This window comes from Panthera uncia, assembly GCF_023721935.1.
Source record: "Panthera uncia isolate 11264 chromosome A1 unlocalized genomic scaffold, Puncia_PCG_1.0 HiC_scaffold_16, whole genome shotgun sequence".
Lineage (NCBI taxonomy): Eukaryota > Metazoa > Chordata > Mammalia > Carnivora > Felidae > Panthera > Panthera uncia.
The window spans coordinates 56,251,219-56,277,602 of NW_026057576.1; positions in this window are offsets into that span (position 1 = coordinate 56,251,219).

The following is a 26,384-nucleotide window of genomic DNA, read 5'->3' on the forward strand; positions in this document are numbered from 1 at the left end:
GGTGGCTCAGTTAGTGAAGCGTCGACTTTAACTCAGGTCATGATCTCATGGTTCGTGGGTTCTAGCCCGTGAGGGGCTCTGTGCTGACAGCTCAGAGCCTGGAGCCTGTTTCAGATTCTGTGTCTCCCTCTCTCTTTGCCCCTCCCCTGCTCTCTCTCTCTCTCTCTCTCTCTCTCTCAAAGATAAATAAACATTAAAAAAAAAAAGTTTTAAAATTTAGTTTTATCTTTATCTCATGCTCTTAAGTTTTTATTTTTGTATGTTTCATTGCATAATATATATTTATATCATAGAACATATTTATAACAAATATGCACCATTTGCATAATTGAATATGAGCACTAATGAAAGCACCCAAAACATAGTTTAAGCTTTATATTCGTTAACAAACTCTTATTCTTCTGTAGCTATTTCTTTGTCTCCAGCTCAAGAACAGGAATTGTTAACTAGTTTGTTCTCCAATACATCTTAAAAATCTAAGAGATTACGTGGGATATAATAGTTACTTTAAGTTTTTGTTGAAAAATAGGTAAAATTGTCTTTAGTGTTTAGGAGATTCAAGACAGTTTATGTTGCTCTAATTCCTTGATCTGTAGTATTTTATTAGACAAAATTTATTTATCCATTTTCCCATTTGACAACATTTTAATTCCTTCCAATTTCTGCTATTACAGTTAATGCTATTATGAACATCTTTGCACATGTATCCTTGAACAACCAGATAAAAAAAATTTAAGGGGTATGTATGTGTGTGTATGTGTATTGGTTTAATTTAGTTACCTCATCAAGTCCAAAGGCATGTACATTACCATGAAAATATATTAGTACAGCTTAAGCTACACACTGTCAAGAAATTTTGAAGTATAGGGAAACATGCTTCAGATGTAACTTCTGTTTTATAGGTAGTTATTTTATTTTGTAGATAATTTTGCTACATGCTTCTTTCAACTTTCAATTGTTGTCAAATTTCTGAGGATGAGAATTTCCCAGTCTCAGTACTTCTGTGATCCTAGCATCTAAGCAATGTAATTAATATCTGTAGGCTTAATCATTTTTGTCTCCAAGTTTGGCTCTGGCTTCAGTTGGAGTGAGTGAGATATATTATTTCATACTATCATTCATTCATTGCCTTATGTGTGGGTGTGTTTTCAAAGATTGTAGAGAAGGTTATAAAAATATTAAAAATTGGGAACAAACATATTAAAGGAGCATTCAAAAATAAATAATAACACAATTAATGGAACAGCTTACAGATTTGCCTATTAAAATCAAAGTTGGCTGTGTATTTGCAATTATTTGAGAAAGAAAAGAACAGGAATTATGTGGCTGTTTTATGGATAGGGAAAGATTGTTCATAAGTTGTTTTTTTTTTATTTCCATTAAACATTGGTCACTTTTTTTTCCCTGAGACAGCCAATCATAACACAGCAACATTTTACTTGTAGAACACTTTAAGAGCAGATGTTACTAGATATTTAATCATAAAAATATGGAACCTCCTGAACATTTGACATGGATTCATATTTTATTTAGTGAGTTGTGTTTTATATTTTATAATTCCATTAGTGAAATAATTTTGTTTAATAATATGCAAACAATACATCACAGTATTTATATATTGGAATCCAATCATATATTGGAATATATAGTAAAAGTATGGCAATATATGTATAATCATATATTCTTGGATCCCTTCATATAAGATTAGGTAGAATGTTACCTCAGTAATGCCCTTTGGTTTGGTATGGACTTTTATCAAATCTCTAAGGAAACAAATTAATGAAAAAAAATACAAGTATAGGTACTGATTATCGTGATTGTAAGTTCAGTAGAAGTTGTTTCTTTGCCAACATGACATGTGGTGGAAGAAATAAATCACTCTTTCCTCTTAGGGCAGCTCAAGAAAATCTTGGAGATTTTTTTTCTATTTCACAAGATTAATCATCATATTAGAGAGACCTTTGCTCTTTACCATTTTTCTTCTCAAATTCTTAATTGCTTATATGAGTCTAGAAACCCATACATATAACTGAGGATCAGAGTAATTTGAAAGTAAAAATGATCTCCTTTTAGGTAGGTAGGTAGGTAGGTAGGTAAATATTTGATTAGATAAATATATGGTTAAATAGCCAATTTTAGTGAACTAATATTTGAAAATAAAAAGTAAAATTCCCTTTTAAATTCTATCACCAATAGGAATTTTTAGATTTTAAACATTTGTTTCAATTATAGGCATTTTTGGGGGGGAGCAACATATTTATTGTTTTGAAAATGAAAGGGCTGTAAGACACTCTTTCACAAGAGTGTATGAACAGTAGAGCTAGGTTCCTTTCATTTAAACATTGCTCTATTTTTAGAATTTTTATTTAAATTTCTGTTAGTTAACATACCATGTAATATTAGTTTCAGGTGTACAATATGGTGATTCAGCATTCAGTGCTCATCAGAACAAGTGCACTCCATAATCTCCATCATCTATGTAACCATTCCCCCACCCACCTCCCCTCTGATAACCATCAGTTCTCTATATTAAAGAGTCTGTTTCTTGGTTTTTCTCTCTCTCTTTTTCCCTATGATCACTTATTTTGTTTCTTAAATTCCGCATATGAGTGAAATCATAGTGTTTGTCTTTCTCTGACTGACTTATTTTGTTTAGCATAATACTTTAGCTCAGTCCTCATCATTACAAATGACAATATTTCATTCCTTTTTATGGCTGAGTAATATTCCATTTTATGTATACCACTTCTTTATCCTTTCTTCAGTTGATGGACACTGAGTTGTTTCCATAGTTTGACTATTATAGATAATGCTTCTCTAAACAATGGGGTGCATGTAACCTTTGAATTAGTGTTTTTGTATTCTTTGAGGAAATACCTAATAGTAGAATTGCTGGACCATAGGGTAGTTCTGTTTTTAGCTTTTTGAACCTCCATACTGTTTCCTAGAGTGGCTGCACCAGTTTGCATTCCCACCAACAGTGTAAAAGGGTTGTCCTTTCTTCACATCTGTGCCAATACCTGTTGTTTATTGTTGTTAACATAATAACCATTCTAACAGGTGTGAGGCGATATCTCATTGTAATTTCGATTTGTATTTCCTTGATGATGAGTCATGTTGAGCATCTTTTCACGTGTCTGTTGGTCATCCGTATGTCTTCTTTGGACAACTCTATTCATGTCTTCTACACATTTTTAATTGGATTATTCATTTTTATTGTGTTGAGTCTTATACTATAAGCTTCTGAGAATATCAATTACATTCTAGGTATTTGAAAGAAAAGCAATCGCCTGGATATACACATTAAGACATGCCCTTTCAGCACTATTTATTGATAATGTAACTTGGGAATAAAAAATATACCTACATCTATATCTACTTCCACATCTTTATCTATTTATACCCCTATGTATCCCAAAAGTATATATGAAATATAGTATATATATGAATATATATGAAATAGCTATAGGAAATACAATGTTTATATATATAAAAATTGATTTTTTAGAGTTAAGTAATCTGTTAACAAGTAACTGTATAGGATGTACATCAAAAACAACATAATTGTGCATTATTTCAATATGAAATATCATAAATATTGTTTTATGAAACTATGTTTTAATTTGTTGCTCTCACAATCCCTGTAACAATTCAGTCTAATTCAAATGGCTTTCATTATTTGAAAAAAATCAAATACATTAATGTGAAACATAATTCTAAACATTTTTTAGGTTTAACTGTGGCTATTTACAAGGAGATTAAATTCCACAATAGGGCAAGCACTTTTGGCAATTTATTGTTTAAATGGATTTTGAACAATATTACACATAATGTCCTATGTGAGACTGCCTAGAAGGTGACTCCCTCATCTACCTCTAGTTATCGTGCCTTTGTATAATCCCCTCTCCGCGTATGCAGTACCTGCAACTTGCTTCTAACCAATAGATTATGGGAAAGGTAATGCAATGTCATTTCCTAATTACATCACATTATATAACACTCGAGCTTGCTTTTGGACTCACCCTACTGACTCTCCTTGATGGCTTGATGAACTAAGTGGATATATTGGGAATACCATGTGGCAAAGAACTGAGAATATTCTCCAGGAACTGAGTATGTTTTACAGCAAGAAGCCAGGGCATTTAATCTCACAATAGCAAGGAAAAAAAAATTCTGCCAACAATCCCAGTGATCATTGAAGCAAGTCTCCAAATTAGATTGCAGTACTGACTTCTTGATTATGGTCTTGTGAGACTTTGTACAACCCAGTTGAGCCAGGCTTAGGGTTCTGAATCACAGAAACTGTTAGGTAATAAATGTGTGTTGTTTAAACTGTTAAGATTGTGGTGATTTTTTTTTACAGCAATATAAAACTCAGACATTTCCCAATGAAGATATTTTCAGAACTAGTCATTGAGCGTTTTATATGCCATTCTATGTGAATCAAGAACCATGCTAGATGGGAATAAAACAGTAATGAATAAAATATAATCCTGACTGAGGACCTAAATTAGTAAGAGTGGATCACATAAATAAATAAATCATATGCAATATATCAAGTGCTGTAATAGAAGAAATGAATGTTACAGACAGTAATAAGGGTTCATGGGGAGGAGTTTCTGTAAACATTTTGCATTTGATGATTATTCTCTTAAATTTCTTGTAATAAGAACAATATTCCCTTCACTTAAAAAAAAAAAGCCAAGTCATTGTTGAAGAAACCAAGTCAGTTTTGCTATGTATCTGTTCATTTGCTTTTTCATTATGCTATTTAATGTTTTCCACTATCTCTTGCATTTCCTGCAAATTAGATTTAGCTCTAAAATCTTGATTAGCTTTTAGATTCAAGCTATTTTTGGTTTTGTTTTTGCAAAAATAAAGACCTATACAGACTGTGGAGTTCATGTTGCATCATACGAACAAAACCAACAAACAAAAAACATAATATCTGGTTGTCTTTTTAAATGTATCAGTGAATTGGCAAAAGGCTGATCTCTTCGTTATAAAACTTCAAATTTCCATCTTATAATTTCATCTATTGATAATTTTTGCTTGAATCATTTATTTCATTAGTGGTTGCAAATAACAATTTTTAAATTCTCATATTCCTTCCACATTTACTAGTTGAATTTCTTTTTAAAGCAGACTTTCTCTCACCAGCTAAAGTCATTTGATTACCTTGAGATACAATATACATAAGAAAGGAAGAGTAAATTCATTATTTTCCCTTCTAATCACCAAAATTTGGAATAAGAAGTAACTATTTCAATGGTGACTAAGTTTTTGTTTGTGTCATTTTTTTTCTTTTTCAAATATTAAATATCATGGATTTTATATTTATTCAATTAATTTCAGTTTCAGTCACTAGTCAGTCTTGTTTTTTCTTTTTTCTTTTCTTTTTTTTTACGTTAAACTTGCCTCATTTTGGGCCACCTGAGTATTTCATATTGATGCCTCTCTCCTTCAACATGCATCCTTGCTCTGGCAGGTTTTTTACCTTTTGATACATGTTGTTCTATGGTGACCATTATTCCAAAGAGCCCTGTGTCTCTGTTGTGGGAAATCATATTTAGATTCCACAGTCTGAGCCCTGGTAGTTGGTGTTAACTATGACTGAAAGATTATTCCTTGTCCTTCTGAATGGGAAGAGAAAAAAAATATGTACTTCTTAAAGTTTTTTTTTTATTTATTTTGAGGGGGCAGAGGGACAGAGAGAGAGAGGAAGAGAGAATCCCGAGCAGGCTCCATGCCCAGTGTGGGCTTGATGCAGGGCTTGATCTCAGGACTGTGAGCATGACCTGCACTGAAACCAGGAGTCCAGTGCTTAACCAACTGAGCCACCCAGGGACCCCAAGAAATATGTATGTTTGTAAGACATATTTTTATGAGATCCATTTCAATTTTAACATTTCAAGGCTTTTACTTAATTCCTTTTTTTATTATTCTGAAAAAAAGTTATTATCCTCTTATTAAAAAATAAACTGAAATATATTAAAAATTTTAAGAGTTTATTTGAACAAAAGTTGATTGGAATTGGGCAGTGTCAAGATGAAAGTGGTTGGGAACCCTCTGCCACCTGGAGCCATCAAGAAAATATGGAAGCAAAGAAAAGAAATTATTTAATTGGCTATAGCTTTAAGTCTAGTTGGCTGTTTGTGATGGGTTGTCCTTAGTGTCTTGATTTTGTAACTTTGAGGTCTTTACAGGCTTAGATTGTGGTTTACTTTGGTAGGCCAGCATGGCATTAGAGTCACATCAGCCTCCTTTTTTCAATTATTTTAACACCATTTAAAATATTTATTTCTTTATACCAATATATACATTTACATTTATTTCAAAATAATGCTACTTTTACAATTACTGGAGAAATAAAAATTTCAGTTTAAGATATATATATATATATATATATATATATATATATTTTAAATATCTCGCTAAGGACATACAATCAAAATAGTGCATTTTAAAACACTTGAAATCTCTATGTGATTTTATTACCAACTTAAAACACCAGTTCACTTATTCCATGTTATTTTCAGTGTTTAAGAAGTAAATTTTTATCTTTTTAAATTTAATTTTCTATTTTAAATATACAAAATATTTTTCACTGTTCCAAAGTCCAATTATACAATAAGGTATAAGCCGAGATGCCCCATTTGCATCCCTGTGTCTTCCACCTTGATGTCCACCATTCATAACTGACCCTCATCACAATACATACTGATGGACTGACCCCTATCCTTATATGCCACACCACTTCATCTTTTTTTGACAACATAAATGAGATTTTTTCACTTTTAAACATAGTTGATGTTATGGCTTTATTTCCTATTATTTTTGTTACTATGTGCTATGTTTGTTTTTTCTATTCAGCATTTTGGGATTCTTACAATAGATTCTTTTCTTTTTCATAATTATTAACATACGTACTGTCTAGGATAAACCTTACATACCGTGCTTTCTATTGAATATTTTTATTAAAGATGATTATTGCAAAGTGGAAAATCTGTTTAAAATATATCTTTTTAATGAAATTGGGCAATTCTCTACTTCTGAGTTTAATACCATAATAGCTAATAAAGCTTTAAAGGTCAAGGAATTAGTCAAATTGCAACATCAGGGAAGAATAAAAGCTGAAGGAATTTGTGATCATTACTAGACTATAGTTAGGAAAATCACAAGATAGAGGAATTTTTTTAAGGACATATTGTCATTAATGTGTAAAGACTACCAACTACTTTGGGATTATATCATATAAAGAGCAATTTTCTTCTTGGTAAACCAGGAAAAAAAATATGCCTAAAGCAATTCAATCTGTTCCAGTAGCAATGTATTAGGGAAGAATCATTAAATCAAGAAAAACATAAGACATGAAAATATGTGAAAATAATACACATTTCAGAGAATTAGAAAATGCCTGAATAGATATAATGATACATTCATGATGTTCAGTTTTCTAATCTATGTGTTTTCTTATTAAGAATAAGCTTCTTTTTACAGTAAATTTTAAATTTTATTTTATATTAATTTGAACTTAATTTCTGCTTCCAAATTAACTGGTAAAGTATGAGTAGAGATTGAGTAACCACATATTAATCCTAACTATTTCATTTCCTGTATTTGTAACTTTATCAGGCAACAGCATTTTGATAATCAGTGATCTCATTTATAAAATGAATATAACATTACACTTCATCACATTTTAAAAGGGATAATAAGGAAAATATCGTATTAATTAATGAGAAATAGTTTCTATCACATTTTTACATGTCTAGGGTGTAAATTAAACTGATAAATTTTTATGATTATTTGGACTGAATTTTTCCTTTTAGTTTAGATATTTCACAAATGATGAATTTTTGATTTGAAGTAATGTGGTATATATACTACCTAATATATAATGTTCAACATATAATTTATATTTTGCAAATGGTAATATGTAGTATGCCAAATGGGCTTTTTCTTTCAGTGTTATCAGACATTTTCAGGGGGAACATCAAGAAACTGTTAAACCATTATTTATTTAATCAAATGACATTCTGTACTGAAATAAAATGAAAAATGAGCTTTTTTTCACTTCTGCCTTAAGAATTTCTATTTAGAGATCTAATTCCTAAGAACATACCCTTAGAAATTCCAGCATTAAAGAAAACTTTAGCAGACTTGTGTGAGTGTGTGTGAGTGTGTGTGTGTTATCATTGCTAATAAACTGTAATGTCCATGAAGATAGGTATTCTGATATGCATCATTGTATCTGCAGTAGCACTGTATTGACTTGCAATAGGAACTTCCTTTCATTACTGGTAGGAGTACAAAGTGGGAAAGTGACTTTGGAAGACACTTTGGTAGTTTCTTACAAAACTAAACATACTCTTACCATGTGATTCAGCAATTGTGCTTTTGATATTAATGTAAATAAGTTGAAAACTTACGTCTAAACAAAAACCAACTTGTGAATGTTTAGAGAAGCTTTATTTGTAATTCTGAAACATTGGAAGTAACTAAGATGTTCTTCAGTAGGTGAATTGATAAATAATCTGTAGTATATCCAGACAACGGAATATAATCCAACACTAAAAAGAAATGAGAGGGGCGCCTGGTTGGCTCAGTTAGTAGAGCATGAATATTAAACACAAGTAGTTTTATAGAAATATGAAAGGCATAAAAACAGTGATACAAGAATTACCCTACACCCACCAACCGTGAAAAGCAGAATATTTTCATGATTTTGAATATCTTGTGGATTCCTTACCTTTTCTATCCCATTTTTTCTTTCCTTATGCTTTATCAGGCTTTTCTTTGATTTTATTATATATTTTTATCGACAAAAATATGTTATTGTGTATGTTTCTAAGTATTGTATAAAACAAATCATGGTGCACATCTCCCTCTTTTTGCCTCAGATAGAAATATTCCTATGGCTGCTGAATCTTAAATATGTACATTTGGTAGTGAAACATACTCTTATTTCTTTCATATACTATATTATATGAACATATCATAGTAAGCCCATTATTGGAAATATCTCAGTCCTAACTTTTTCCCCATCTTGGTTTAACAGTTCCCTTTTACCTAGTAGTAAGAATGAAGGGATGACACTTCTTTCCTGAAATCCAATGTTAATGACTGCACTTGAGAATGAATATTCTGAGTTTTTTCTTCTGCTTCTTGATGTTAGACAGTGGAAACAATTAACATCATCCTGATATGTATGCTTCATGAAAAGTTCAGAAAGTATAGGTTTAATAAAAAATGGCAAGGTATTCTACTACACTCTCCACTCTAGCCTTCCTGTGGAAGGCACTACTGCCTCTGTTCTCAGTGAAATATACTTACCTGGCATGCCACTCCATGTTTACTGGCCATTGGAGCATGGACCCTCACAGGGACAGCTTTTAAAAAAGGATTTAATAACTAATTATAGATTAAACTTTCATATAACTAGATTTTTTTGTTTCCTCATTAAAAAAAAAGAAAACAACTGGTCTAATATTTTGTCCTAATGATGTTTAAATTTCAAGTGACAAAAAAAATCACCTTCAATTGGCACAGACAAAATAGGTAATATTTCAACACTAGATCAATTCTTTGATCCACGTGTATTGGTTACTGAATATACGTGCATCATGTGTCGTACCTTGACCAAAGGGAAGGGCACCGGGTTTAAAATCCCCCATTGCAACTACATAATCGCAATCAAGGAAGTAATTCTTAAAAGGAAAGGAAATTCTGATGGATTGTTAGATGGCGTTGGTTTAAAGACACAAGATTAAGGCTGTCACTTATTTTAAGATTAAACTACTGCCGTCCTATAATCTAACTCAAAAATGGAAAATACTTTACCCACTTGGCTAAGGAATGGAAAGCATTGTAGCTGAAAGTTCTTAGTTTACATCATTTTATTTTGTAAGTTTTGTGGGTTGCTAGAAGCAACCTTAGTTCGAATCCATTCCTAGTTTCAGGTACTCTGGCCACCCCTGTGAATGTGAAACTGGTACTGGACTTCCTTTTCTCTCTTCTTATTCTGTCATTCTTCCTGTTACTCATCATATTGGAATATTGTCCCTTGGATTCTCTACACTGGTAGGAGCCCATTCCTAGATGCCACATAGAGACAAGGCGATTAGCCTAAGCCAGTTAATATTAAGGAAACTCAAATTTTAAAAAGACACTTTTAAATCCTTTAAGCCAATATGACTGACAACTCTTAACTCAGAGGTCCCAGTGTGGTAAACTCACCAGGGATAGGAGTGGGAGCAAAGTTCCTACATAAGAGGGGAGAAAAAATTACTTTTTCCTCTCTTTTCATGCCTATGGAATATTGTCTCAGAGATAAATAGAAATGCGCCCATGCCAATGCAGCGTTATAAAATGAAAACCAGTCTCATAGACAAAATGATTCAATGCTGCCTGTTTGTTGTTAATTAGCTTGGGGAAATGGGATCTGTTGACATAGTTTTTAATGGCCTTTTAAAATGGCTTTGTGGTCACTGGCCTGTTTAAATAAAGGTCTTTTCACTGACTCAGTGTCTGATCTTCCCACAGACTATTAATAATGATGTAGTATGTATGACTTACGTCTAAATCCTTTCACATTTTAAAAACTGTTCAGCAATTAAAATGACTTTTTAGTATAATCCTTAATTTTGCTTGCAATCTTCATTATATTCTTTAGTAGAATGATTGCAACATTCTATTCTTTAGTAAAATATTAGAAATAAGTATTTCTAGAACACAGGTGGACAAAATCATCTTGTGCTCTCTCTCTGCACACACACATATACTCACACACTGGGATCTTGAACTGACAGGTACGTTCCATCCATTAAGGAGATTTTCAACAATACAATTTTTTTTTTAATATAAAGAATGTAGACTTAAATATAAAGCGCTTTCTTCTTCCAGTAATTAGTGGCTTTAGACTTATTTTTTTTCTCTCTTAATGCATTTTTGTTTCTTTGTTGTTCTTAAAGTAATGAGCTAGTCAAGATTATTCTCTTACTGTTCTATACATTATAAAATACTCTGAAAGACTTGCCCTTTCAATGTGAAGCCTAAATTCGGTGAGATAATGCTCACGTCTTTGGATTTATATAACCTAACTTTTGTTCTTGTGTTTTAAAAAACACTCTCATGTGCATGCTTTTAATTACCTGTTACCATAAGTTGTTTTTCTTGAAGGAATAGACTCACTTTTGTCATTATTGTGAAACATGCAAATACCCAAGTTAGGTAAGTCCCACTCGGTCAATTGTCTGCTCAAGTAAAATGGTCTTTCATGAAAATGCAGCCATTCAGCTCACAATTCACACAATTGTGCAAGTTCTTTCCTCATGACAAAAAAGATACACGCAGACTTCTCATTTTTACACAAAGACTATTAATGCAGTGTTAACTCAGGGTCCAGGAATTAATAAAATTAAATAAATAACAAGTTCATAAATTCCTGCTTAATAAATTTTCACTAAGACTACTCTTAAGTGAAATTGGCGTATTTCTCCTGGGACTATTTAGGAGTAAAGAATACAATGGCTGGTATAACTGTTTGGTTTCCCTGACTTAATAACCGGCTAAGCTGTCAGCAGTTTTGTCCACCACTGTTTATGAATTGTCAGTGGAAATATCAACAGTGAAAATAAAAACATTGCCTTACTATTATAAGGAAATAAGTTTTGACCTCACACTTCAAGTGCCCAGTTGACAATCAGTGATATGCAGACCACATGTTAAGAATAAATTGGTCTAGGGGGCTTGGCTTCCTTTCTTGTTCGGCAAACTTGCAACATTTGAATATTGAGTAGCTTTTGTGCCTGAAGTGTTCTTTTCTTTTCTTGGAAGTTTCTTGGCATAATAAAACAGAAGTTTATTTCGTGCTGGATCCAAGTCTCTTGTGATGTGGGTGAAACTCCAGGGTAGACGTGCTCTATTTGGCAGCAATTCTGGCTGCTTTGTTCATATACTATCTTTTCTCAACACATACTTCCAACATCACTGGGATGAGGGAAAACGGTACCAGAGGCAATGGTAATTAAAAATCTTAGCCCAGAAGTGGCACATTATTTCTGCTAATTAATTATCCATTGGCTAGAATCAATCATATGATCCCACTAAACTTTAAAGTCATTTGAAATGTATTGCTCCCGATGCCCAGACAGCAGGGAGAAGTAGATAAGAGCACTAAAATACACTATTAAATCTCATTGTGCATTCATTCATTAGTTAAATGTTTTTGGAGTTCCAATTTGTACCAGGAATTTTGCTGGACATTTTTGATTAATAGACTAAAAGAAGCAGTACCTGGCCTCACTCCAGGACAATGGAGATAAATAGACAATAGAATAAAATGTGGTAAACGTTACAATACAGTAAGTACATGCATTGTTTCACCTGCTTCTGAGAAATGGAGTTAGAAGAGCACAGACAGACCCACTGGTTTTGAGAACCTGGAGACATTGTTAACCCTCACAGGAAGGAGCAATTTCTATGGAACTGTGGTGATTAAATTGAATCCTAGAGAAATAAAGAATTTGAGAAAGCATACAGATGATATATGTATAGAATAATTTTAAATGAATCTAGGGGATAATTTGAAAATTGCCTCTGAGAAAATGAAAAACCATAAGGCCAGTGTGTTTGGTAAAGTCCTGAGAAAGTAGGAATGGTGAGAAATTAGAGTAGGGCAAAATAAAGCCTGCATTCTGTGTTGTTGGTCATTGTAGTTTTTGGTGAAATGCCAATTTCCAGATACTAATCAAATTATTTCCTTAGAATTAAAGGGTTTCCCCCCATTTTTAATATCTGTTATGGATGCTAAACATGAACTTGAATGTCAAAACCTTGCTTTACTTTGATCACGGATAGGGTATTTGTTTGGCAAAGAAACTGGAAGTTTAAACTCTCAACAGAGGCTTTCTGCTGAAACAGGAGATGTGTGCTCCTCTGTCAGGCAAATAACAGAAGGGGTTTTGTGTAAGGCCACATAAGCATAAAAATGGCAGATGCCCTTACTTTCAACAGCTCAAAATGTACAGTCTGAACAAAGCATTCATCATTGGGCACACAATGAGGACTTCTAGATGTCAAAGGAAGAGATGGTTGGATGATTAGGGTGCCATTTTGTCAAACAACAGAGTAGTTTCATTCACTTTCAGAATAATTGTCCTTTTTTCTTGAATTTCATGACACTATCTCTTCACTTTCAACAAAACAAGGAACAAAGCCATTGATTGTAAGCACTATTTTTAATCACTGCCCAAACAGGAAAAAAAAAAAAGTTAATAATTAGTTAAATAAAATGGTATCAATAAATAAAGTTTACTTTGGTATTCAAGTGAATTGTCTCTACAAGAAGTACATGTAAACATTTTTAATGCAAAGTTGCCTGGTGTTATCAAAGTTTATATCTTTATGACTTGAAAATATACTTAAATTTAAAATAAACAATAAAATTGCAGTAGTTACATTATGATGTCATAATAACTGAATTCTGTGAGAATGAGACATTTATTTTCATGTGTGTGTATATGTTTGTAAGTGTGTTTACAGGTTTTTATTAATATAGAATAAGAATTTCTACATTTCTGTGATCTCTTTATCACAAACCTGTTAAATTAATTATGATAGAAAACTAAAGTTTCCTTTTTTCTTAAACATATTATCTAATAGCATGTGATTACTTCAGTAATTTTTTCAATTTTTCTTTTATATCAAGTCACACTCAATTCCAATTTCTCAGTCTTAAAACATTACATATTTATCCAAGACTTTGTTTTATTTTTGCCAGAAAATAATGTTCTTTTACAACTTCCAAAGAATAAAAATATGTCAATATGTCTATATTTTATTTTTAAGTGAAAATAATGGCAATTTGGTTAATCAAGTCGTTCTTATAGAATGTATCCCTCTGTTGCTATATCTTTGCCATTGGTATTGTTTTCAGCAACACCAACATATTTGAAAGATTGAGAATTTTGGAATCAGACAGACTTGTATTCATACTCTGAATCCTGTACTTACTAACTCTTTGACCTTGAATCAGTTACCTACTGATACATAAAGTAGCATAAGATCTAACTGGCTGAGAAAGATTACTTGATGCATTGCACACAAACTGTTTCAAAAACTACAGACATACATTAAACATTTAATAAATGACAATCATTATTTTTCCTATTAGTATCATCTTTGCCTCAAAAATCAGGTTTTCCAGTGTAACATGAATTTGAGCTCCAGCTGGGTTGTAGAAGATTACTTAAATAAATAAAACTTAAAAAAAAATATGGTGATATTGATGTGCTAAACCAAAATCTGCTGCACAAGAAACACAGCAGTCTTTCTAAATTCTAGTCCAAAAACATTGGCAATAAATTGTATACAGCCAAAGAAATCACACATTTTTCTTGAAAATTTGAAAAAACCTGAAATTTCTCAGATAAATAAATAAACCTGGACATTTGGAGATCTTATAATTGAGGGATTATAAAAATCCAATCACTCTAGAGCATTGACCTCAAACATATACTTAAGAATAAGCTATTAAGTTATTTCTAAGACAGTCAGAAAACCAAAGATTACTAAACATTCAGGAAATGCTACCAAAGTGAAAAAGACAGATATGAAACATAAACAAAAAAAAAAAATATTTAAAGCTGACCAGAGAAAATGTAAAAAGTACAACCAAGCTTAAAATAAACATGAATAAATTCTCAGTGAGATAATAAACAATATTGAATTTAAATCATTCAGGAGAAACTGGATCATTGTGGTAGAAAAGGCCACTTCAGTGGCTTAAGAAAATGAACATATATATATTTACACTATTATTATTAGCATTATTATTATTAATCATTTAATGTTGCTTTGGTGTTGATGGTAGTAGTGATACTAGTAATCGTATTTCTTCAAAGTTTACTCTGGTTGTAGATGACTCTCAGGGTCACACAATATTCAAGCGGATAGAGGCTCCAGAATCCTATAGGAGTACCTCCTGTACACACATGTCTTTTTATCAACTGGGTAGGAAAAGGCATTACTGAATTGTTTTACAGCAATAATTAAATGCCCAGAAAGAAAAGGAAACATGTCAGTGCTCGTGAGGCCATCTATCTTCAATGGGAATAAGAGAGCAGGATCCTTCCACTGACTTGGGAAGTAAATTAAAATTAAATAAATTAAAATTTAAATATAAATATAATGCTAGCAACTAAAATATCAAAAAGGAAGATATAATTCTTACATGTTGTAATTGTGACCAAAAAAATAAATAAATTCAGTTGTGAGAATGTAAAGGAAAAATGTGAAGATCTCCAAGGTTACAGAAAAATACTGGAAAGATCACTATAATAGAAGATAAATAGAAAATTGTAAAGAAAGAACAGCAAAAGGAGTAGACAGGGCTATTAAAGAAATAATACATGAAACATCATGTTTGAATTGAACAGGCTCATTTTCATTAGTGAATGATGACTAGAAAGACACACTTCAAGGTACTTCATTGTAAAATGTTGGAACAGTGACTTCCATTGAGGAAAAAAATCACTTTCAAAATAATTGAAATGAAAATTAAATGTCATTAGAATTCTCAAATGCAACATTGGATTGTAGAAGATAATTGAGTAATTTCTTCAAATTACTGAGAAAAAATGATTTTGAAATTATTAAATTATCATCATTCTTTGAAAGTATAATAAAGATACTGATGACAAAGTAAAGATGGCCCACCTTATCCTTTCCTAGGAGGCTCCTATAACTAGAACTTTAACAGAAGAAAGATTAATTTTTTGTAAAGAGGGGGATACATGATCAAGAAAGAAAAGAAAATCCTATGGGGTAAACAGGAAGTCTCACAGTGAGATTCTATGTACAGTGGAATAAAATCGATCTGGCTGGCAGCAGCAAACTGGTATGCTAAAGAAGGGAAGGCCTTTGCATTACAAATAACAGAAAAGCCAGAAACAAGAATTGGGGAGGGGGGGAGGTGGAGAAGAGAAACAGGATAACTGATATCGAGGATTTGAACCTCTATTTGATCACTCAGGGAAAAAAAAAAATTATTGGAAACACATAAATAGACTGTATATAATAGCATAAACATCAAAGTATCTGTTCTACCAAAATTGTTATACACATATATGATAAGATATGGAGAGGGTAAACCCTGTGAAGAATTTAAAATGGTAAATATTAAAACGCCATGAAGAAAGTAAATTTAAAAAGTCTGATATGCCCAAATTCGAAAGACCCCCAAGAACAAACCACCAGAGTCCAGAGTCAAAGCCAAGCGGCAAGGGTCGTTTATTGCAGGTTCGAACCCGGACCTCCGCGCACTCGTTACCGGTGACACTAAGAGGTCCCGAGCGAGGATCTTACAGCTTTTTTTATAGACAGGCACAAACAAGTTAGGGATTTTTCACGGTTACAGAGCTGTTATTGGTTGACATTTAAATTTGAACACTCAGCAGAACTTGATTGGTTCCCGCCTTTAGGTCAGACCACAACCAGGCACGCCCTGGCTGGTTCCGGGAATGGAAGGGGGGGGGGGGGGGGGGGTCTTTTCTTTGCAGTTGTGAGTACACCTGGTAATTTTTCTCTTAGTCTCCCAAGTCAAAAACTAATGAATCAGATCATGTCAGCATAAAAAAATTATTTAGAAATGTAGAAGGAAATTAATAGAGAACAAGTTTTAAAAAGTTGGATGTAAATAGATCCAAATTGTGGAAATATGGGACAGGAGACCACTATATTTCATTAAATTTTATCATTTAAATAGCGTACTTTAAAATATTCAGATAGATGCTGGCCTGCTACAGTTTTGATAGTAATAAGGCAAAGAATATGTAGACTTAAAACCTATTTGTTGACAATTGCTTTCCATGCTGCTAAAATCCTAAACTGCTTTCATATGTTTATATGGTGAGTCTTAAATACAATAGGATGGCATATTAAGTTAAAAGGTATTTTGGGGGTGTTATTCTGCAAAGGATAAGGAATTTGGTAATAAATCGTGCTAAATTTTGGCTAACTAGGTAGACTAGAGAAAACATTCAGAGAACAGAGTAATTGAGTTTTATTAAAAAATGCACTTTCAGTCCACTATGGGCTTTCTGTCCATGATTGACTCTCTGTAGCCTTTTTTTCAAGTGTGTGGAAGAAACTGGTAAGAAGAGGATATAATTTTCAATTGAAACAAATCCAATTTAGTAACTAAATCCTGGATGTATTCTTTCTTAATCAGTAGATTAAGATAGGAGTTGGCAAAATATAGTCATAGGCCAAATCTGTGTCCTATTTTTTGAAACTGTTTTGTTGGAGCAAAGGTATGGACATTCATTATGTATTGTCTATGATTGCCTTTGTGCGTCACAGGAGAAGTCGATCACTTTGTACATGGAACGTATGGTTCACAGAAGTTAAGGTATACTATCTGGTGCTTTGCAGAAGTTTACCAACCCTTATACTGACAGATCTATGATTACTTTTGCTCTAGTTTTCTTAGTTCTGCTGCATTTTCAGATCAGTACGAAAGTGCATCTGAAAACAAAAAATAATTACCACAATCATACTAACATTTCGGTCAAAAAATAAAGTTTATGCAAATTTGTATTTTGGTGACTGGAATTAATATTTCTAAGTCACTCAAAATAACAGTTACGAAGTGAGATTTTTTTTGAGAAACAGGTGTTAGATTTTGTTTTGTCTTTGTCTTGAGCTCATTTCTTCAGTAACAAAATGAAAAAGAGAAAGTTAATCTGTTAAATTTTAATAAAGAAAATCGGCACTAATACTTCCAAATCAAATGTTTCCAAATAGATCAAAAGATTAATAATGTAAAGGGAAGAAAGAAAAAGCACTTTAGAGCATGTATATATATCAGTAAAGATGAATTATAATTGTTTATAAAATGTTCCCAGTGGAATTTTCTTGAAAATATTCTAGTTCTGTATACATGGCCAGCATGTATGCTGACTTGCAAATTCTAAATATAACAGTGACTTTTACATTCTTCAGATTGTATGTTCATTGGAAATATCAAATTTCTCGTGTATGAATAGTTTTATTGAAGTGTTCGATTCATCTTGTACCATCAAGATTATGCCTACCTTGGTTTGAATGGCAAAATGTATGCATTCAGGAAAAAAGTATATCATTGATTTTAACTGTTTGGCTGTGGGCATGACTAGTCACTGGCAAATCCTTCAACTACAAATAAAACTGGTCCAACTGATTCAGTGTTATCAAGAAATAAAATTGAAGAGGTACTTATTCTTAGTAAAAAGGATAATAAGCATTGCAATAATTAGTAACATGAGCCCCAAACTGTTTGCATCAAAATTCCAAATACTTGAGAAAATATGTGTCTATTGGATCTCTTCTTTTTATTTGGAAACACAATGTAATTGAATGAGCTTCTTGGAGAGTTGACATAATGACATTTCCTGGGTAGAAATCCCTCTATTCCTAATATGGGAGGTGCCACCGTTAGCCATGGCCTGGCTGAAATACACGCACCCTGTGTGCCTTAGAGTCCTGGAAATTGTGCATTACTTTTAGCTTCATTGTCGTTTTCAGTCATCATGTGTTGTTTCCCATTGTTTGTGTTCTTCAATTAGTTTTTCAAAACATTTCAATCATACCATATATACATGCCTTTTCTAGAACCCTAAAAACTATTACCTATGACTGAAAATCTGTTGGGGTAAAACTACTAAGTTTCTCTAAGTCTTTTCTCTAATGTTATAGAGAAAGACATTAACTATTGGCAAAGTAAATAAATTAAGAAAGGAAAAAGGCTATCCTTTTATTTTAAATATCCAATGAAGTGATAAGCATATGAAGTGCACATATAAACATTAGAATTATATTGAGGGACGCCTGAGTGGCCCAGTCAGTTAAAGCATCTGACTTCAGCTGAGGACATGATCCATGATCGTGGTTCATGAGTTTCAGTCCCACGTAGGGCTCTGTGCTGACAGCTCTGAGCCTAGAGCCTGCTTTAGATTCTGTGTCTCCCTCTATCTCTTCCCCTCCCCTGCTCACTCTCTGTCTCACTCTCTCTCTCTCAAAAATAGATAAACATTAAAAAATGGAATTATTTTGAAAATCTTATGCCCAGATTTTATTCCAGAAGAATAGATACTAGGAAATGAATAAAAAGTTCAAATTAGTGAAATGTTTTCAGTTTGAATTTACATTTAAATAAGATAGAAACAATACAACCTAAGAAATGAGAGATGTGGTGCCATGCAACAACAACTCTTTAATATACTACAAAGATTTGCATGGTGTTCAGAGTAATGGATACTTGCTTCAATGAACTTGAAAGATAAACTTGATGCAATTAGCTCAAATTCTTTAAACAAATTATTAACAATTGTTTTAAAACCATGCATTGAGAAGAAATTTGTTCTATTTTCATAAAAACAGTTCAACCTGTATGTATCTCCTGAAAGAAGATACAGGGTTTGTTTTTTTTTTTAGAATTTGAAATGATTAGTCTAATAAAATGAAATGAGAGATATAGGTTCTTTTAGGGAAAAAACAGAAAAGAACACTGTTCTCTTAATTTTCGGAAATGTTGCACATTTTAAGTATACCAACTGCTTAAATATGTATTATATTATATACATTATATGTATTATATGTATTATAATTATTTATAAGAGATGCAAGTGTTGAATTTTATGATAAATTATTGTTTAAATAAAATTTCTAAGAGCATTCCTATACATTACAAGCTTTCATAATCTTAGGAAATAACCTATGTTACTTTTATTTAGGAATGTATTCATTAGATACTAGAAGGGAAGTTTTTGACCTACATTCTTTTTATTCCAATTTCACATGGCATCCTCTTGTGGAAATAAAGTACGATGTTTTCAGGAAGTTATTTTAGTATTCATATCCATATCAAAGCCCACTTCCTTTAATTTTCTTTTCCTAATGTGACTCAGACTTTTTTTTGATGAAAAGTGATGATCAGATGCTGAGACATTAATAGTGCCGTTATCTCAGTTACCAGGAAGAAAAAAATCCTTTCAAAAATATAATGAGACAGTATCTCTTAGACCCTGCCTAGATCCAGTTTTGGAGAAAATTGTCTCACTGTATTTTTATGATGTAAAGCCTTGTGATGTAAAATTTCTCACTAACCCCATGGATCTGCAACATACCCTGTATTGTAAGGGTCCTGCATTTCTGGAGACATGAATAGCTTAGAGCTATGCCTATTGATTTTAAATCACAAGAATGCCTTTTTAAAACATTTAAACAATGACAAGCAAATACAAATAGAATATAGTTACTATATATATATTTAAGTAAAAATCTTTAGGTAAAACTATTCTGATTAAATGTGATCCACTAGCCATTCTCACGCATATATGATAAATACACCTTTGAATAAAATGGCTGTTAATAACTGAAAGTAAGGTGTCATAGTGGTAATATAACTGGTTTTAGCACTGCTAATACATTGGTAGCTTTCATTGGGTTTATGTAAGACATTTCCACGTGGTTACAGCCCTGCTGAAAGCATGGTATAGAAGAAAACAACGTGCTATATCTGGCCCTTTATATGTGTATCATTTTTGTATTATTTCAATGGCCACCCTGCTATACTTGGTATTTGGAACTGGTTTTGTCTACAATCAAGCAGAGTACAATACACAGCTTAATTATAACATTTAAAGAAAGGAGAAGGAGCAGTAGTTTTTACTAGAATAGGATGTCTTTCAAGTCATAAAGCATCTATTTTGAAGACCAAAATCTTGAAATAATTAACTTTTCTTGGCCACAGGATAGCGCTAAACAAAATTGTGTTTCGGGTCAACATTTTCTACTGTAGATTTATCTAAAGCTTAGGGGAAGGGAAAACAAACTTCAAATACTTAACCAGGTAGAATTCAATGTCAGGCTGGAGATGCTCTCAGAAATACATGATAATTTGTTTGACTTTTTGAACACAGAATATCCATGACTCCATTTCCCAGTTTGCTGTAAACCCACATCTTCTACCTTTTGAAGTGCAGCCACTGATTTTCTTCATTTTTTCCTATTCTTCATTTTTTCCTAATCATTGTGAATTAGAAGTTACATTTTGGGAGAAATGCATCTTCTCAATCATTATTACAAATTCCAGCCATAAATTCTCAATTACTTTCAACAGTGATTTGAACTAACACATGAATGATTGCTCCCTTTTTATTTCTAAGCCCCAAAACTAAATTAGAAGAAACTCTAAAATAACCAGATTTCCCTACCATCTCCCAGACCAAACTTCCACCCAAATTATGTGGATATTACCAAAAAAATGGAGATAATTTTTTAAATATTTAGTAATTAATTGCTAGTGGGATAGTAATTTAATTTTTTATTGAGTCTAAGCAAATTTTATTTTCTTTCAAAAATTACCATTTAAAATTAAACATATACATATAAGAAAATGATATTTCATATTTTTGCCATTTTTCTTCTTACAGTTCTGTTTTTGCAACAAGATGTGTAGTGTTTTTATCCATTTATCTGCAGTTTAATTGGCATGTAAAGCAAGGATGTGATTTAATTTTGAAAAGCAAGTTGCAGAAACCAGATAAATGTATTTCATAAATGTAAAACACATTATAAAACATACTTCAGTGTCTATATGTACATTTGTATGTATATTATCTTTCATGAAATAGCTTGGGAGCAATCATTGGCCTTAGAATTCAGGTTGTTTCTGAAATGAAAAGTATGCTTTTAAAAAAGTCATTAAGAGGTTAATTTGCTTCATCTATGTCAATGAAGTTAAAAGAATATATCCATACATATTCAATTTAAGATATGTTAAAAAACAGAAAATAAGTGAATATAACTGATACTAATAATTTTTTATTGAAAATTCCATTTAAAATAATAATCTTTGGGGCGCCTGGGTGGCGCAGTCGGTTAAGTGTCCGGCTTCAGCTCAGGTCACGATCTCACGGTCCGTGAGTTCGAGCCCCGCGTCAGGCTCTGGGCTGACGGCTCAGAGCCTGGAGCCTGCTTCTGATTCTGTGTCTCCCTCTCTCTCTGCCCCTCCCCCATTCATGCTCTGTCTCTCTCTGTCTCAAAAATAAATAAACATTAAAAAAAATAATAATAAAATAATAATCTTTGATATAATATAATCTAATTTAATAGTTTTCTAAAAATTTAATGCATTCATGTTATAGGTAGACATATAGAACATTAAATAATCGGTTTTCCAGCTTTGCCTCACCATCTTCCAACCCAATTTTGTTTTGTGGATTTCATTCTTGAAGGCAATTTTATTTCAAACTAACTATAACCAAGAATGTTTTTTATTAAATTCCATGACATTATTGTGCTAAAATTAGATAAATGCATGTTACATTAATTTTGAAGTCTCACTGCATGTCAAATGAGATCATACAATCCTTTGGGATAACTGAATTTGCTATTAAATTCTGAATCTGAAAGTTCACATCAGTTCAGAGTCAATTATCCATTCTTTCCCATGATGAGAACTCTTTTTGAATAATATATAATTCATTGTTAATTGTGAGAAATTGCTTTCTGAATTTTTTAAGTAATACTCATTTTAAGTATTACTCATTAAGTAATACTCACTTTTTAAATAGATACTCATTTATTGAAAAATAAAGCTAAATAGAGTTTAAAATCATAAATATAATTAATGTTATTTGGTCACTTTATTATATTTTATTAAATATGACAAGTATATTTTGCCAAAAATTATTTCACTCCAAATTTAAGTATTTCTAGAAAATATACATATTTTGAGAGTATACATTTGTCTTTTTACTCTATAGTCTTGTCACTTACATATATGTTTTCTGTTTTAACTGCCACAAGCTTTATTTATTTATTTTTAACGGCCATAAGCTTTAAATTGAGTTCTCTTGGTGTATTTAACATAATGGATAAATTTATAAGTTTTGTTTCTTCCCTGAAAAAGTTATTGTTGGACAACTGGTTAAAAAAGTAAGTGTCCATGCCCAAGGAGGAAAATATAGTAACGACCGTTTCTGAATTGAATAATTCAATCTTCAAAAGAATATATTTGCCTTTAATAGTGAAGAGAATATGCAATGACAGTGAAATTCCAGGGGGAGAAGAAAGAAAAAAAATCTAATGATTTTGGTAATCTGCTGAGCCATCCTCTTTATTTTGTTACATTTGAGGCAAATGAGTGGAGAGGAGTTTGTGAATTAACTGCAGGTGAAAACATAAAGCTATAAATCCACTTAAAATACAGAGCTTTCAAACAATGAAAACTGTTAAACACTGGCATGAGATTCTCTGTTGGTAGTAACTGAAATTCTTGTCACTGGAATTATTTACAACCTGAAGCTCTGTGAAAATGTGAAGTGAATTTGAGGATGGGCCTCTTGCACCAGGCAGATGTTTCTCATAGGTAACCTGAAACATCCCTCCAACATGAACAACACTGTCTGGAGTACAGAGAGTATTGGGGAATCTCTACCATCAAGAAAACTTGGAGCTAATTCTGAAAGTGAAAGGTAGTGTTAGATGTTTAACTTGTTTATCAATGTGTCTCTATTTTATTTGTAGGATGAAAAATATTAAATAAAATGTTAAATATGACCAAGTAATATGGATAATACAAGATTCTCTAGGAATTAGAACACTGAATTTGAGGCATGAGGATGTGAGCCAGAGCACCCAAGAAAAGCATTAGGAAGGAGGTAAACTTAAGCTGAAGTTGATTCTTGGATTGGGAAAAAGGAGGCGATCTGATAAAAAGAATTATAGTGATATCTGAGTATTGAGGGACAATGAAAAAATCAGCTAATTGAAACAGAAGATTCTTTTAGGAGAATAGTGGTTGATAAATTAAACTTAAAATGAACTACAGGCATACTTTGGAGATATTGTGGATTTGGTTCTTGATCACTGTAAGAAAGGGAATATCGCACTAAAAAGTCAGATGAAAATTTCTTTTCCCAGTGCCTATAAAAGTTATATTTACACTTAATAGTAGTTTTTTAAGGGTGCATCAGCATTATGTCTAAAAAAAAATGTATGAACCTTAATTAGAAAATATTGTATTGCTGAAAAGTGCTGACCATCATCTGAGCTTTTAACGAGTCATAATCATTGACCACAATCACCATAACAAATATATTAATAATGAAAATGTTTGAAATATTGTGGGAATTATGAGAGTGTGACACAGAATCACAAAGTGAGCAGATGCTTTTGGAAAAAAACGCCACCAAAACCTGGTGCTGGGTTGCCACAAATCTTTAACTGTAAAAAACACAAAATCTACAAAACACAATAAAGCAAAACACAGTAAAATGAGGTATGCCTGTATTTTTATGCAATTTATTGTGGAGAATATTAAATACCAAAGTTAAGAAGTGTGATCTGAAGCCACTAAAGATTTCAGAACAATGGAAAGGCATTTTCTTCCAGAGTGAGATCTATCTGATAAACCAAGTCATATTCAGATCATTGAGGGAGATACCAGTGCATCTTTTAATTCTGGATTAGGATTTACAGGCTAACCAATCCTGTCAAGACCTGGCCAACCATTATGTGGAGTCATGTAGACACAGATTACACATGTGGCACTGCACTGAAGGAGTTAACACATATTGGAGGCACAGAGGAGCTACCTTCATTGTTTTTCCACTTGCTCCTTCCTTCCACAAGTAAATCACCTCTCGTAATCCAACAGAAACAATGTCCATTTTTCCCTGCAAGCTCTGTGTTCTTGCCACGCCTGACTGAGGGTGATACCCTTACTTAGTGGAGGACACTAAAACACTGAGACACTGAGACTTAAGTGGAACATTTAATGGCCTGATGGCATGAAAGAAAAATTCCTGAGCTCCTGTTTTTGAATGGGTCTGCATAAAACAAGCTCACACTGCCACCTCCTCACCACAGGATGTCAAACAACTTGAGCTTTATTCTAATTATTGAATACTCAACATTGTCTCTTACAGTTGAATGTGCACAAAAACTAACCACAAAGTCTCTTATGTTTATGTTCTCATCCCACACTCAAGAATTCTGATTCAGCTTTGAGTTGGGGCCTGGGATTATTGTGACTTGGTTTGCCTGCAAAGTGAATTTGGGGAAAAAGAAAAAAAAACAGTATTTGGTGTACCCCTTAAAAAGTATGAAATACTTTAAAATTCATGTTTAATTTCCTCTAAAAATCACTGTATCTTCAGAATATCTGAGCTTGGAATATGTTCAGTAATTCAGCAATTAAATTTTCAGGTTAAGGAAAGTTGGCTGCACATGTACACAATAGCAAGGTTAGGAGAAAACAAAAATTCTTTGAGACAATTGAAGTTACATTTTGTAAAATACAGCTTGCTCTTCAAGAAAAGCATTAAACTTACATCATACTACCTCCCTGGTATGTCCATGGTAAATTCTAATTTCAAAATTTGATTTCAAGAAACTGACAAGTAGGCCACGAGCCCAAAGCCAAGTTCAGCTTCATGAATGCTGAAATAATAGGTATAAGTACATTCAATATGGAAATCCTTCAAAAATATTACTATAAAAGTCATTCTTACCTTTGCTCAGAGATTTAGAGTATCAAATGCTGTAGGGCTCAATTATAATATGTTCATGGATTCAGGGAATTTTTTTTTAAATATATTTTTCTCCACCATTATTTATTAGGCATCATCTCATGGAGAAATGTTCATCTCTAGTTTAATAGAAGAAAAGGTAACAAAAGTATGTAAATCATTCAAGAAATGAGTAAAATTTATGACAGGAAAAATAGGTTATCGTATTTAGAGATGACTTCACAGTAATGTGTATACAAGGTTATAACTGTTTCCAAGGATGTTTTATTAATTGCAATTCTCCATCTTTATCTCTTGTTTTTGCATATTGTTTAATGAACCAGAAGAGGAAAGCAGTTGCATAGAGGGCTTTGGGTATTTCTTTTAATGTATCACTTATAAATATCTACTTTGATCTTTCAAGTAAATTTTTCTCAAGACTTGGAGGCTGAGGCATACAACACCATTGCAGTAGGTGGGAAATCTCAAAAAGATAGGCATAATAATGACAAAGGAAGCATTACATATCTATATCTATATATTTATATCTACTCCTATATGTCTCTAGCTAGGGCTATATCTATCTTTCTACATGTGTGTGGATAGATAGACACAGATATATATATATATATATATATATTTGGATTTCACAATTAACCTGATTACTGATTTCATGCTACACAACACTTGATTTTTCAGGTACCTTCCTAAATGGTTAGTAAGAATTTGGAGAAAAAAGTAATTTTAAAATTGACCAGTTCAAATGAATTGGGACCAATAATTCAAAGAATTAATTCAAGAATAAATATTTATTGCACAGTGCAG